Below are 13,720 nucleotides of genomic sequence, written 5' to 3'. Positions count from 1 at the left end.
CAAAGTTCTAGGGTGATTTTTTTTCTTGCAACACTTTAAATATTTCACTCAATTCTCTTCTTGCTTGCATGGTTTATGATAAGCCCATAATTCTTATCCTTGTTCCTTTAGAGGCAGGATATTACTTTCTTCTGTATTCTTTCAAGATTTTATCTTTCAGCTTCCTACAGTTTTAATAAAATATGTCCAGGTATAGACGTTCTTCGTATTTATATGCTTGGTGTTCTCTGAGCTCCCACAATCTATGGTTAATCCGTCATTAATTTTGGAAAATCCTGGGCTGTTATTTCTTCAAATATTTCTTATTCTCTCTTCTCTCTTTCTTCTCCTTTTGGTATTTCAATTACATGTATATTACACATTTTGAAACTGTCTCACAGTTCTTGGATATTCTGAGTTAAAGGTTTTTTTAAAAATTCTTTTTCTCTTTGCATTTCAGTTTGCAAAGTTTCTACTGACAGACATATTTTCAAACTCACTTACTCTTTCCCTGGCCATAGGCAATATACAGATGAGCCAATTAAAAGCATTCTTCATTTCTGTTATAGTGTTTTTGGTTTCCAACATTTCCTTTTGATTCTTTCTTAGAGTTTCCCTCTCTCTGCTTATTGCTCATCTGTTCTTGCATGTTTCTGCTTTTTCCATTAGAGCCCTTAACATGAAACGATGGTTATTTTGGATTCCATGTATGACAATTCAAAAATCTCTGTCATATCTGAATGTGGATCTGATGCTTGCTTTATCTATTCAGACTGTTTTTTCTTGCCTTTTTATCATACCTTGTAATTTCTTGTTGAAAAGCCAGACATAATGTATTGGGTAATAGGAACTGAAGTAAACAGACCTTAGTGTGAAGTTTTATGTTAACCCAGGTAGGTGTTGGTTGTGTTTAATATTTACTGTAGCTGTATATGTCAGAGACTTCAATTTCCTATAGTGTCCTTGTTTTAATCTCCCTTGGTGTCTTCAGATTTCCCTAAGTCTCCTCCTTATATAGAGCCTATGCCTTGCAGCTCTTTCGGCTATGATCCTCTGTTACCATACTGGAGCCCTGTTGAGGTGGTAGTAAGGAGCTGGGGGGGAGGCGATATGATTAAATCTGTCGTTTAGTGGTCCTGTGTCCCTGCGTTCTTCACAGGTGTTTCTAACTCTTTTCTCTCTTTCTTTCTTTTCACTTTTTAGAAGAGATAAGAAAGCTAGAGGGAACTGGAGTTGGATAACTTCCCTTCTCCCATGTGGGATAAGTCTCTGGTAGTCTTTTCCTCTGCGGAGTAAGCTTCTGTTATGGAGAACATTCAGGGGATATTTCAGAATGTTTTCAAAATTGTTACTTTTCTTCCCATTCCCACACTCCTCCACCAGAAACATCAGAATTTTTCATGGCTCTTCACTGTGAGAACCTGGTGGGGTTCCCATAGGCGAAACCCATGAATAGGTGGAGGCCCCCCTAAGATAATGACCCTAGGAGTTTCTCGCTCTCATGTTAGCCCATGTGCATCCTCTAGCAATTTGTCAAAGGGTCCTTTTAAGTGTTCCTATCAATTTATAGCTCCAGTGGCCTCTGCTTGAGGTAAGCTGACCTCAACTATGATTCTCTACATTCACCCTCTATGAAGATTTTGGAGTGATTTGCCCTGTGACCTTAATTCTCTAATGCTACAAGAAAAGTCACTGACTTTCAATTGGTTCAGATTTTGCTTCTTCTAAAGACTGGAGTAATGACTCTCAAGCTCTTTAAGTGTTGGGGCTGGAACCAAAAGTTGCCTCTCAAAGAATGATTCTTTATTTTCTTGTTCCCCTGCTCACATTTCTCAGTGAGATTGGTTGGGTCAGAGAGACACCTAAGTTAGGAAGTTCAAGGAGAGGATAGAACATCATAGGCCAGGCAAGGCCAGTAGTTCTGGGGGGACTAAGGCTTCCAGTTGAAGCCCATGGCCCATCTGAGCGTTTGGAGATTGCAGGATAAAATCCCAAGCATAACTTTGCGGCCCTGGGTTGGGTTATTTAGAGAGTTTGGGATCTCTGCAGGAGAAGAGAGTTCTCCATTGCTTGATCATGCCTCACGTTCTCACGTCAGGCCTCACTCAACAGAGCCTTCCTTTATGCTGGGCTGATCAGAGCAGCAATGCTGAGCCTCTGAGAGCCTCTGAGCAGAGCCTGGAGCCTGAGCTCCAGGATACACGGTCCTATCTGAGGGACATGGATGTGACTGTTGGCCTCAGATGCTAGGCCCTCCTTGGGCAGATGACTTCTGACTGAGAATATCAAGTGTGGACCTCATAGATAAAAGTCCTTCTTTGAGTTTGTCAAAGAAGAAAAAAATCGAAAGCATTTTAAACCTTTAAAATTGATAAAAGGAAGGAATATAACGTTCTATTGGTTCCGGAAGATCCCACATACCACGGAGCAACTAAGCCCGTGTGCCGCAACTACTGAGCCTGCGCTCTAGAGCCTGTGCGCCACAACTACTGAAGGCCGCGCACCTAGAGCCCATGCTCCGCAACGAGAAGCCACCGCGATGAGAAGCCCGCACACTGCAACAAAGAGTAGCCCCCACTCTCCGCAACTAGAAAAAGCTCGCGCGCAGCAACGAAGACCCAACACAGAGCCAAAAATAATAAATAAATAAAAAATTTTTAAAAAGTAAGCAGTTATGAGCTTCTATAAACCTACTGTTTCTTTACTTGATTTAAATGAATTTAATTCTTTAAATAACTGAGCAGGTAGAGAATTTAGACTCAGCCATTATTAGAGGTACCTTATACAACCAAAGTGGTATAAAAACCCTGTAACATGAAAGTGTTGTGGAGGTCCTTCTGGTCTTCTGAGACCGGGACACCTGTACCTTTATGTCCCATTTATAAATGTTCCTGTATAATGTTTGCGATGCTGAAATATTCGATGAGATAGATACGCCATGCCTATTACATGCCTTCCCTATATCTCTCTCAACTACATCCCTCTAATGAGTTGGTGCAGCTCCAAGGCTCTATCCAGTAACAAGGTAGTGTCAGGCAGTGCTTGTTGTACTCACTGGCTTTTAATCCTCCAACTGCCTTGTAATCTCCTCCTTCACACCTTGATGCTTAGAAATGGCATATTTCCTGAGGAAGAGGTTTCTACGGAGTCCTGGATACTTGCTTGAAATGGGGACAGGAGGATGGAGGAACAGAAGGGAAGATATAGGGAAGATGAACGGATTTTTTTTATATAAATTTTTCTGCCATAAAAACTATAGGTACCAAGCAAAGCAATCAGGGAAATTTATATTCATGCATTAATTGACCACTTACAACGATGAGTAGATAGAGAACATTAGGTAGATTAAGGAAGTATCTAGGAGGTAAAATGGATAAGATTGATAATGGATAGGATATAGTGGCTGATGTGAGAGGTTGAACTCAAGGATTATTGTTAGGTGCCTGGTTTATACAACTGGGTGAATGGTGTCACTACACACTAAGACAAATGAAAATGAAGGAGGAGAGATTCGGTAGTTTAGGGAGACCATGAGTATTTAGCTTTATGTATATTTTAAATGAACAGATTTAGATGTTAAATAGGCAACTGGATTTACAGAATTCAGATTAGAGGTCTCAGGTACACAAATGTCCAAACTTTATGGAGTTGGCAACTGAAGCTGTGTGTTTCTGTGAAATCATATTATGAGTTCTAGAGTGAGGGGACATAATGGCCTAGAACTGAATTTTGAAGAATTTCAACATTTCATGTCTGAGGAGAAGGATACGCACCTGCAAAGAAGATAGAGAATGAACTGCCGCAGAGATTAGAGGAAAACCAGAGGAGTTTTTGGGTCAAGGAAAATCAAGTCTCAAAGACAGAAGCAAATCCTACTTACAGATCAAGTAAGTAGGAGATAAAATTTTCACATCACATCCATGGATTTGGAAATAACTTATGAAGTACCTTTTTATTGGAGTAATAAAAGATGGATTCTATTGGGAGTGGGTTGAAGCATGAGAAGGAAGTAATAAAGTGAAGGTATCAAATATAGATAAACATTTTTAAACAGCTTTATGGAGGCACAACTGATGCACAAAAAATGGCACATGTTTAATGTATACTATTTGATGAGTTTGGACATATGCATAAACCCATGAGACAATTAACACAATCAAGGTAATAGACGTATCTGTCCCCTCCAAAAGCTTGTGTCCCATTTTTTCTGTGTGTGGTAAGAACACTTAACATGAAATTGACCCTCTTAACTAATTTTAAGTGCTTAACACTATTGTTAACTACAGACACTACTTGTACAGCAGATTTCTCGAATTTATTCATCTTGTATAACTGAAAATTCATACCTGCTGAACAACAGCTCCCCATTTCTCCCTTTCCCCAGCCCCTGGCAACCAACATTCTATTCTCTGCTTCCATGAAGTCTGATTATTTTAGGTACCTCATATAAATGGAATTAGGCAGTATGTGTCCTTCTGTGACTGGCTTGTTTACTTAGCTTATTGTCCTCCAGGTTCATCCCTGTTGCCACAATGGTAGAACCTCCTTCTTCTTTTAAAGTTGAAAATATTCCATTGTAAATATATACTACATGTTTTGAACCATTCATCTGTCGATGGACAGTTTGGGAAAAGCTTCTTGACATTGATCTTGGCAATGATTTATTGGCTATGACACTAAAAGCACAGACCACAGAAGCAAAAATAGACAAGTAGAACTACATCAAAATAAAAAGCTCCTGCACAGCAAAGGAAACAACCAACAGAATGGAAAGGTAACCAATGGAATGGGAGAAAATATTTGAAAATCATATATCTGGTAAGAGGTAAATATCCAAAATTTATAAGGAATTCCCACAACTAAGTAGCAAATAAACCAAATAACTCAATTAAGAAATGGGCCAAGAACTTGAATATACATTTTCCAAAGAACACATATGAATGGCCAAAATGTATATGAAAAGGTACTCAGCATCGCTAATCATCAGGGCAATGCAAATCAAAATCACAAAGAGATATCACCTCACACCTGTTAGGATGCTTAGTTTCAAAAATACAAAGGTAACAAGCACCAGAGAGAATATGGAGAAATTGGATCTCTTGTACACTGTTGGTGGGAATACAAAATGGTATATAGTCACTATGGAAAACAGTATGGAGGCTTCTCGAAAAATTAAAAATAGAACTATCATATGATTTAGCAATCCCACTTCTGAATGGATATATGTATATATATATATGTATATATATATGTGTGTGTGTGTGTGTGTGTATATGTATAAGAGAACTGAAATCAGGATCTCAAAAAGATTGCACTCTCATGTTCATTGAAGCATTATTCACAATTGCCAAGATATAGAAAAACATTTTCAAGAATTATTTTAAAAACTGTGCCTTTGAAGAAGAGATAGTGTGGTAATTAGTAATAGAAGTCAGGTGGAGAAAGGTGAGTTTGGTTTTGCTTTTCTTTTTTGCTTTACTCTTCTTTATTATTTTTCCCAATTTGGAAGATTTTAGAATGTTTAAAAAAGATAGTGGAAAAGATCCAGATTAGAGAAGGTATTGAACAAAATAAGGATCCTTAGAGAGTGCAAGGTGATGCAATCCAAATCAGGAGTAAGGGAATTGGGTTTAGTAGGAATAGAGCTTCTGTTCTGTTAAATTACCAAAGGAGATAAAGATGGCAGCAGATGTAGTAACTCTATTATGTTAATGAACAGGAAAGTTCTCCTAATGTTTTTTCTTTTCTTTTCTGTGAATTAAAAGAGATTATCTCCTGATATTATAGCAAATGGTGGGGACATGCCATTTAAGAAGAGTGCACTAGCTGAATCACTTTGTTATACAGCAGAAACTAACACAACATTGTAAAGCAATTATACTCCAATAAAGATTTTTTTAAAAAAACAAAGAACAGTGCAGAAAGAGAGAACAAACTGTAAAGAGTGGGAAATGATGGGTCCAGATTAATGTAGCAGAATTAAAGGGCAATATTAAAGGACCTTTTAGGTTAGTGATCATGAATTTATAAAGGAAACCATCTAAACTATTATACACTTTACTTGGGAAGACTTTGAAAGCTGGAGATCAAGAAAAGAGAAAGCAATGGTTTGGGTTGATCCAGCATAACTAAAAGACACTGGAACAGGGCTAGGGACAAACACACTATTAGATAATGGACACTGGAATGTAAGAGAGTAAGGAGAGATACAAAGGCAGTATCAGGAGAAAGCAAGGGAGTAAACAGACTTTGCGTCAAAGTACTATCATAGTGGTGGGGTATTTGAACAAGTGAACTGGAATGTGAGAAGTTATTGTAAAGGGATGGCATATTTGTGTGAATAATTTTTAAAGACTATTTCTCTTTTTCCAGCTCTGATTTTTATTTTAGAGGACTGACTCCTGAAAACTCGGTTTCCCAGGATTCACTGGCAACTAGCTTCCAATTAATTTTGAGTAAAGGAAGGACTGGTGAGAGTTTGGAAGAAGGGGATAGGGGAGAACCCAGAAGGCCCTCTTTCTTTGAGTTGTACATACAACTGAGGCTTCGTCTCCCTCATGCGTCCAATTCCTGCTCAAGGGCTTCTCCCTCCATGTTCCCAGCACCCACCAGCAGTCTCTACATTCATTACCGTTCTGCTTAGGGGATTCAGTCTTTCCAAACTCTAGGTTGCCTTCCTATTTCATTTGACTCCAGCTTTTATAACTTTTGAAACAAGCTCCTTTTATTAAAATCTACTTTCTAAACTTCCTGAAGCAGATTTCCTGTCCTGCATGAGTAATCCCAGGAAAAAGATGCTCAAGATGGGACTCTGGAATAAGGTTTTGAGCTTGAATGTAGTAGTGACTCCACTGCCAATGCAAAGACAAGTGTTTCTTCCGAGTAGTGGAAGCAATAAATAAATTACCAGCAATATTTGCTTTGAACATATTGCCAGTTGAAGACAATACTTTTACATGTCAAGCGGCAGCTGATTTTGTCTATTACAGCAGTAGTAACTACAAGCTCCACGGGGACCATTAGCTGCTTCTTATAGCACCAGAGAGCTTACAAAATGAAAATGTTTACACTTAATGTTAAAAGGTGTTAGGTGTTTAAACTCTCAGATCCAGGCATGGGAAGACACAGAGAGCCACACTGAGGGCCTTAAAATTTTCTCATGTCTTATAGCCACACAGCAGACATGGCTGAGGATCAAGTTTCAAATCTAAAAGTGTGAGTTGCAGAATTAAAATCCAAGTTCAACGTACATCTGTGCTAAGTCTCACAGATTAATATCAGGACATTGATCAGGAAGAGCTGGGTATTAAGATAAGGATATATTGAGTATTTAGGATAAGTGCAGGTAGGCAGACTCAGATTAATATGAAAATTTTTAACCCAAATCTTCCTGTGGTTTCCTCGCCAAAGGAAGCCACCCTTCTTCCTCCCCATTTGAGGAAACTAACCTTCCCTTACTTAACATATCTCTAAAGACCTCATCTAAATAGGTTAGTTTTCAAGGAAATTTCTACTTTTCTCAAGACCCACCCACATCAGCACTTACTGCATCCTAATAACTACAGTCAGATTCCACCAGGCCCCAGGAGGCAAGTATAATGTCCACCCTGGTAGGAGTTAGCATATACATCAAAAGAAATGCTATATCCTGCTAATGTGTATCAGCAGAAACCTGTAGAATGTGTGTGTGGCATATGGTTTTTTGGGTTTTTTTGTTTGTTGTTTTGCAGTACGCGGGGCTCTCACTGTTGTGGCCTCTCCCATTGCGGAGCACAGGCTCCGGACACGCAGGCTCAGTGGCCATGGCTCATGGGCCCAGCCACTCCGTGGCATGTGGGATCCTCCTGGACCGGGGCACGAACCCGTGTCCCCTGCATCGGCAGGTGGACTCTCAACCACTGTGCCACCAGGGAAGCCCTGGCTTATGTTTTATAAGTGCTAGACTGAGAAAGATGGAATATAAAGTTGGAAGGGGTTGAATTTATTATAAAGAACTTACCTGAGATTCAAAGTATTAGCTCTAGCTGATGGAATTGGCTCTAATCGTTGGCTTGTTTGGCTGACTGAAACATAGATTCAATAGTCAGCAACATTCAAAGAGGGCAAGATGCCATAATTTATCTGACAGAATCCATGTACTTAAAATGGGAATGTTGGATTGGATTAAGTATGTGAAACCCACTCAACTATCCCACAGTTATGCCCCCACAGAGGTCATCGATAACATTCTTCTTCAAGACATTAAGACATTCATTGATGAGAGAAATACAAGCATCCTTGAAAACCTCTGTGGCATCTGTCTTCTGTGGGCTAAAGATGACAATGCGGGATAGCACCAATGAAATGGCCCCTGTGCTTTTAACAGGAATATGGGGTTACAGAGTAGCAGAGGTTAAGTGGTAGCATTTAATATGAGAAACAAGGTGAGTGCAATTATCATAAAGGTCAGCAGGGCAGAGTGGCAGTATTTTGACCCAAAGTGACTTCCAGCAGTAACAGATTAATCACATTTACACTGGGAAGTACATTGATGAGCAGGCTTGAACGGTATAAATGAAAATAAAATTCAAGCACAATGAGCAGAAACCTGCATTGATTTTCCAGGAGTGAAAATTACAGCCTCGCCCAGACCTAAACCAGAGATCAGGTGGCTACAATAGCTTCAGAAACTTTGCTGCAACACTGTCAAAAGTATAGAGTGTGATTTTTTTTTCTCCAGGTCTACCTCAAAGGGGTTTACAATTTTCCAGGGGGAATGTTTAGAAAGAAAAGTGGAAAACTCAGAATTTTTCAGAGATTATTAAAATAAATTTACACACCTGAGCTTCCAAAACATCACTGTGGTCTTCAGGTCATAATAGGGCTTATGGAAGCCATGTGATAATTGGAATTTTGACACAAGTTCACCTCACTAGAAATCCTGTGCAGTGACCTACACTATATTTCCCCATATCTGAATATATTTTTGGAGTACACATACTTGGAAAATGACAGAACTCTCAAACAACGTAAGTGCTATTAAGAACGGCTACTGCCTGACATCCATTAGGATAGCTATTATTAAAAACAATAATAAATAACAAGTATTGGCATGGATGTGTAGAAATCTGAACCCTTCTCCATTGCAGTTCCTCAAAAAATTAAACAGAATTACCATACGATCTAGCTATTCTACTTCAGAGTATATATCCAAAGGAATTAAAAGCAGGGACTTGAACAGATGTTTGTAATTTCATGTTCTTAGCAGCATTATTCACAATAGCCAAAAGATGGAAACAACCTAAATGTCCATCAACAGAGGAATTGATAAACAAAATGTAGTATATACATACAATGGAATATTAAATGACCTTTAAAAGGTAAAAATTCTGACACACACTACGATACGGATGAACTTTGAAGACATTATGCTAAATGAAATAAGCCAGAACAGAAAACACAAATACTGTGATTCCAGTCCTATGAGGTACTAGAGTAGTCAAATTTATATAGACAGATAATAGAATGGTGATTGCCAGGGTCTGGGTGCAGTGATGAATGGAGAGGTGTTGTTTAATGGGTAGAGAGTTTCAGTTTGGGAAGATGAACAAAGTCCTGGAGATGAATGGTAATGATGGTTGCACAACAACGTGAATGTACTTGATGCCACTAAATGGTACACCTAAACATGGTTAAGATGGTAACTTTTATGTCATGCATATTTTGCCACAACTGGAAAAAAATACATCGGAAGGGCCAAGTGGAAGCTCCTGGAACTGTCCCTACATGCAAACAATACCAAAAAAATAGCAACAGCACATATCTGGGGAATTTGCAGAGACTAAAATAACCATGCAGATGGTAATCTCCATCACCTGCCCCATTTAAATAATCTGTTTGGCCTGGAAAAAAGGCAAATAAGTCATGGACAATGATTGTTGATTATCATAAGATAATGAGGTACTAATTCTAATCAAAGCTGCTGGATTTTATGGGCCTTTTTTTTTTTTTTTTGCAGTACGCGGGCCTCTCACTGTTGTGACCTCTCCCATTGCGGAGCACAGGCTCTGGACGTGCAGGCTCAGCGGCCATGGCTCACGGGCCCAGCCGCTCTGCGGCATGTGGGATCTTCCCGGACTGGGGCATGAACCCGTGTCCCCTGCATCGGCAGGTGGACTCTCAACCACTGCGCCACCAGGGAAGCCCCCAATGGGCCTTTTTTTCCTGGAACAAATCAAAACATCTCTAACTCCTGATATACAGCTATTGATCTGGCGAATAGTTGTCTCCACATCAAACAGCAAAGATAATGGAGCAGTTTACTTCTATCTGACAGAGACAGAAGTACACTCAAACTCTGTCTTACTTGAGTGCTATGCCAAGTCTCCCGATGTCTATAATATTATAGCCCATAGGGAGATTAGTCATCTGGATATCACAAAAGCATTATGATAGTCCCTTGTATTGATGAGTTTATGGTGATTGGACATGAGAAAAAGTAGGAAGTACTCAAGTTGTGTCAGTAAGATACACAGATGTCAAAGAGTGGGAAATAAACTCCATGAAAATTTAGGATGTCAAATATATCACAGCCTAGGTATGATAATGCACACAAACGGAAACCAACCTCCAGAAAGCACTGAACATCGTGTTGATTTGTTTTAAAGATGGAGGCAGCACACAGCTAGGATTCCGAACGATTTGTTACACACTCCCTTTCCTAAATCCCATTCCTGATAGTGACTGCTCTTTCCTTTTACCCCTTCTCTCCTGTCCTCACCCTTCCTTTATTGTTCCCTATCCTTCTGCCCCTCTGCCCTCTTTCATTCTTCCTCATAGAGAATAACCTGGGCTATTATTTGTATTCTTTACATTCTTTATATCTCTCTCCCGTCCACCCCCCACCTCAACAAAGGCCTTGTACCAACTAAGAAAGGAAACATTTCAAGTCCTCAGAGTATTGAGAGGAAAAAGTTATGGGGAAATAGCAAATCCTGACAATTTAAATATTCTCTATGTATCACAGAAGTATATTTATCGTAAATAAATTCATACATGCAATAATAGCACAAATAGAAAATATTCACAAGCTACCAGACTGCCAAATTCTGCGTGAGATACAAAATCACATACCCATACTATCTGCTTTCCAATTTATAATTAAAACCATGTTACTGCAGAATTTTAAAAATAGCATTTTGATCATTATAAAAGAAAAAATTATAACTACATCAAAATTGTAAATTTCTGCACTTTTAAAGACACCATTAGAAAATGAAAGGGAAAGCCAAAGATTGGAGAAAATATTCATGAGATATAGATATAGATATAGATATAGATATAGATATAGATATATACATAACATAGACTGGCAACCAGGATATGTAAGATGATCTTACAACTCAATAGTGAAGTAGTATTTGGGGGAAATACGACTTCAGAATTATAAGAAACAAATATTTGTGTTTAAGCCACCCAGCCTATAGTATTTTTTCTTGAGATATAGTTGAAATATAACATTATGTAAGTGCAAGGTGTACACTTGTTGGTTTGGTACATTTGTATATTGCAGTATGATTACCACCAGTAGCATTAGCTAACACCTCTATCATGTCCCGTAATTATCATTTTTTTGTGGTGAGAATAATTATGATCTAGTCTCTTAGCAACTTTGAAGTTTATAGTACAGTACTGTTGACTGTAATCACCATGCTGTGCATTAAATCTCCAGGGCTTACTTACCTATCAATACCAGTTGCAAGTTTATATCATTTGACCAACATTTTTCCAATTTCCCCACCCCCAGTCCTGGAAACCACCATTCTACTCTTTGCTTTTATGACTTTGGCTTTTTTAGATTCCATATATAAGTGATATAAGACAGAAAAAGACAGTCTATGGTATTTTTGTCATAGCAGACCAAACAAAGGAGTATTTGGGAGATGCCATATCATGTAAGCTTTTTAGTCAATGGTGAGAAATATTGATTTTATTCAATTACAATAGGATAGTGCAATGCAGAGTTGGGTTTGGAGGCTTAAACATGGGAGAAAAATGACCTAATTTATTTTTTTAAGATTATCTATTGGGGGGGGGGGCTTCCCTGGTGGCACAGTGGTTGAGAGTCTGCCTGCCGATGCAGGGTTCACAGGTTCGTGCCCCGGTCCGGGAAGATCCCACATGCTGCGCAGCGGCTGGGCCCGCGAGCCATGGCTGCTGAGCCTGCGGGTCTGGAGCCTGTGCTCAGCAATGGGAGAGGCCACAGCAGTGAGAGGCCCGCGTACCACAAAAAAAAAAAAAAAAAAAAAAAAAAAAAAAAGATTATCTATGGGGAGTTTCCTATAGACAAATAAACAAGGATTCAAGAAGAAACTTTAGAAGGCCCTTTTTAAGAGTCCAGGTAAAGGATAGCAGATTAAGGTGGTAAAAATAGAAAAACATTAACTAGCAATTAACTGAGAAATAGATTTTCAGGAACTAACCCCCACACATTTAGATAATTCATCTGAAATACGCTATTTGAAAATATACCTTCTTAGGATGCATCATATCTCTGAAGGAAATGCTAAAATACCAATGGATTGATAGTCCAAGCAATGAAGATTTACTGAGTGTGTGTGTGTGTGTGTGTGTGTGTGTGTGTCGTCCTCAACTGTCCTAGGTTCAAGGAAAGGCAAATAGAAATAAAACCTTCATGTTGGAATACTGTCCCACAGTGAGTAAAGGTATCATGTACTTTTAAAATTATATCTATTTAAACAAAGCCTAATATAATGGGAAAAATAAACTAGACCTGGAATCACAAGACCTGAGTTTGAATCGCAGCTTGATTAATTACCAGAATATTAAGTTCGGGCAAGTTGTCCACATTTGATCAATTTCAGGTTCCTTATTTACAAAATGGTTGGCTGGATCGAGTGATCACTAGGCTCCCTTCTTGCATGAGATTTTGTTATTCTACAACACCATATTGGTATTCTCCTTAAAGTGAATTTCAAGTGTTTGGTCAAGAAGAGGCTCATTTACTTCTTTTATTTCAAATTTAATAATAATGTAAGCCCTCATCCCATCAGGCAAAGAAGAAATTCTACCAGTTTGTCATCATTCAAGAATCCATTTCTTTCGTTAGATCACATGAACATTCTAGAGGCTTAAAATATCCCTAGAAAGTGTGGTAGAGGCTCTGTATTTGGGCCTTAAACAAAAGATATATCTTGTTGAACTTTCATGGTGGCTTTAAATCTGCTGACTCTACTGCTTCACTGATAAACTGGAATAACAGGAAAGTTGGTGCCTGAACCCATATTACTTGCATGAAGTGCATAACCACTGTTTCTGAAATCTTTCTCTATCTCTGGAGACATGCCCTATTTTCACACTGCCATAGTGAATGTTTAAGTCTCCTGCTACATGAAGATATGTCCCTCTCTCCAGCCTCAGGGACATCTATCCCTCTTCCTTTGGAGTCTCAATGGCTCTCCTCTTTTTCCTCTCTCTCTCTCTCTCACCTAACATTATTCTTTCAAAGTATTTGTGCTTTTCAAAGAACAAAGGAAAATCTGTCAATTCCAGGAATCACCAGCTTTCCACCCTAACACAAATCTCCCCTGAAGTAATTAACAGCAAATGTTGACTACCATCTTGAAGTGGTGGTAATAGAGTTGTTGGGGAAAACAAACACAAATTAAAGTTTCAATAAATTATACTGCCATAACTACAAATAATTAGCTCTTCAAGAAAGCAGATTTATATATCGACAAAA

General features: G+C 38.8%; 1 long non-coding RNA gene across 5 annotated transcripts in view; it reads right to left on the bottom strand.

Annotated features, from left to right (window-relative positions):
• LOC308611182 overlaps nt 1-13,720 on the bottom strand; it is a 138,364-nt gene that overhangs the window by 49,878 nt on the left and 74,766 nt on the right. Inside the window, exon 3 of one of the 5 annotated variants that reach the window (XR_014014787.1) lies at nt 8,018-8,042. The exons of the other annotated variants lie outside the window; for them this stretch is intronic. This is a non-coding gene — a long non-coding RNA (uncharacterized lncRNA). Of the gene's footprint in view, nt 1-8,017; nt 8,043-13,720 lie in introns of those variants that run through there. 5 annotated transcript variants of the gene reach the window in all.

This window comes from Mesoplodon bidens (genome assembly GCF_964165515.1).
Source record: "Mesoplodon bidens genome assembly, contig: HAP1_SCAFFOLD_429, whole genome shotgun sequence".
Classification (NCBI taxonomy): domain Eukaryota; kingdom Metazoa; phylum Chordata; class Mammalia; order Artiodactyla; family Ziphiidae; genus Mesoplodon; species Mesoplodon bidens.
Note: the sequence above shows the minus strand (reverse complement) of the source record. Positions and strands in the feature narration are given on the sequence as shown.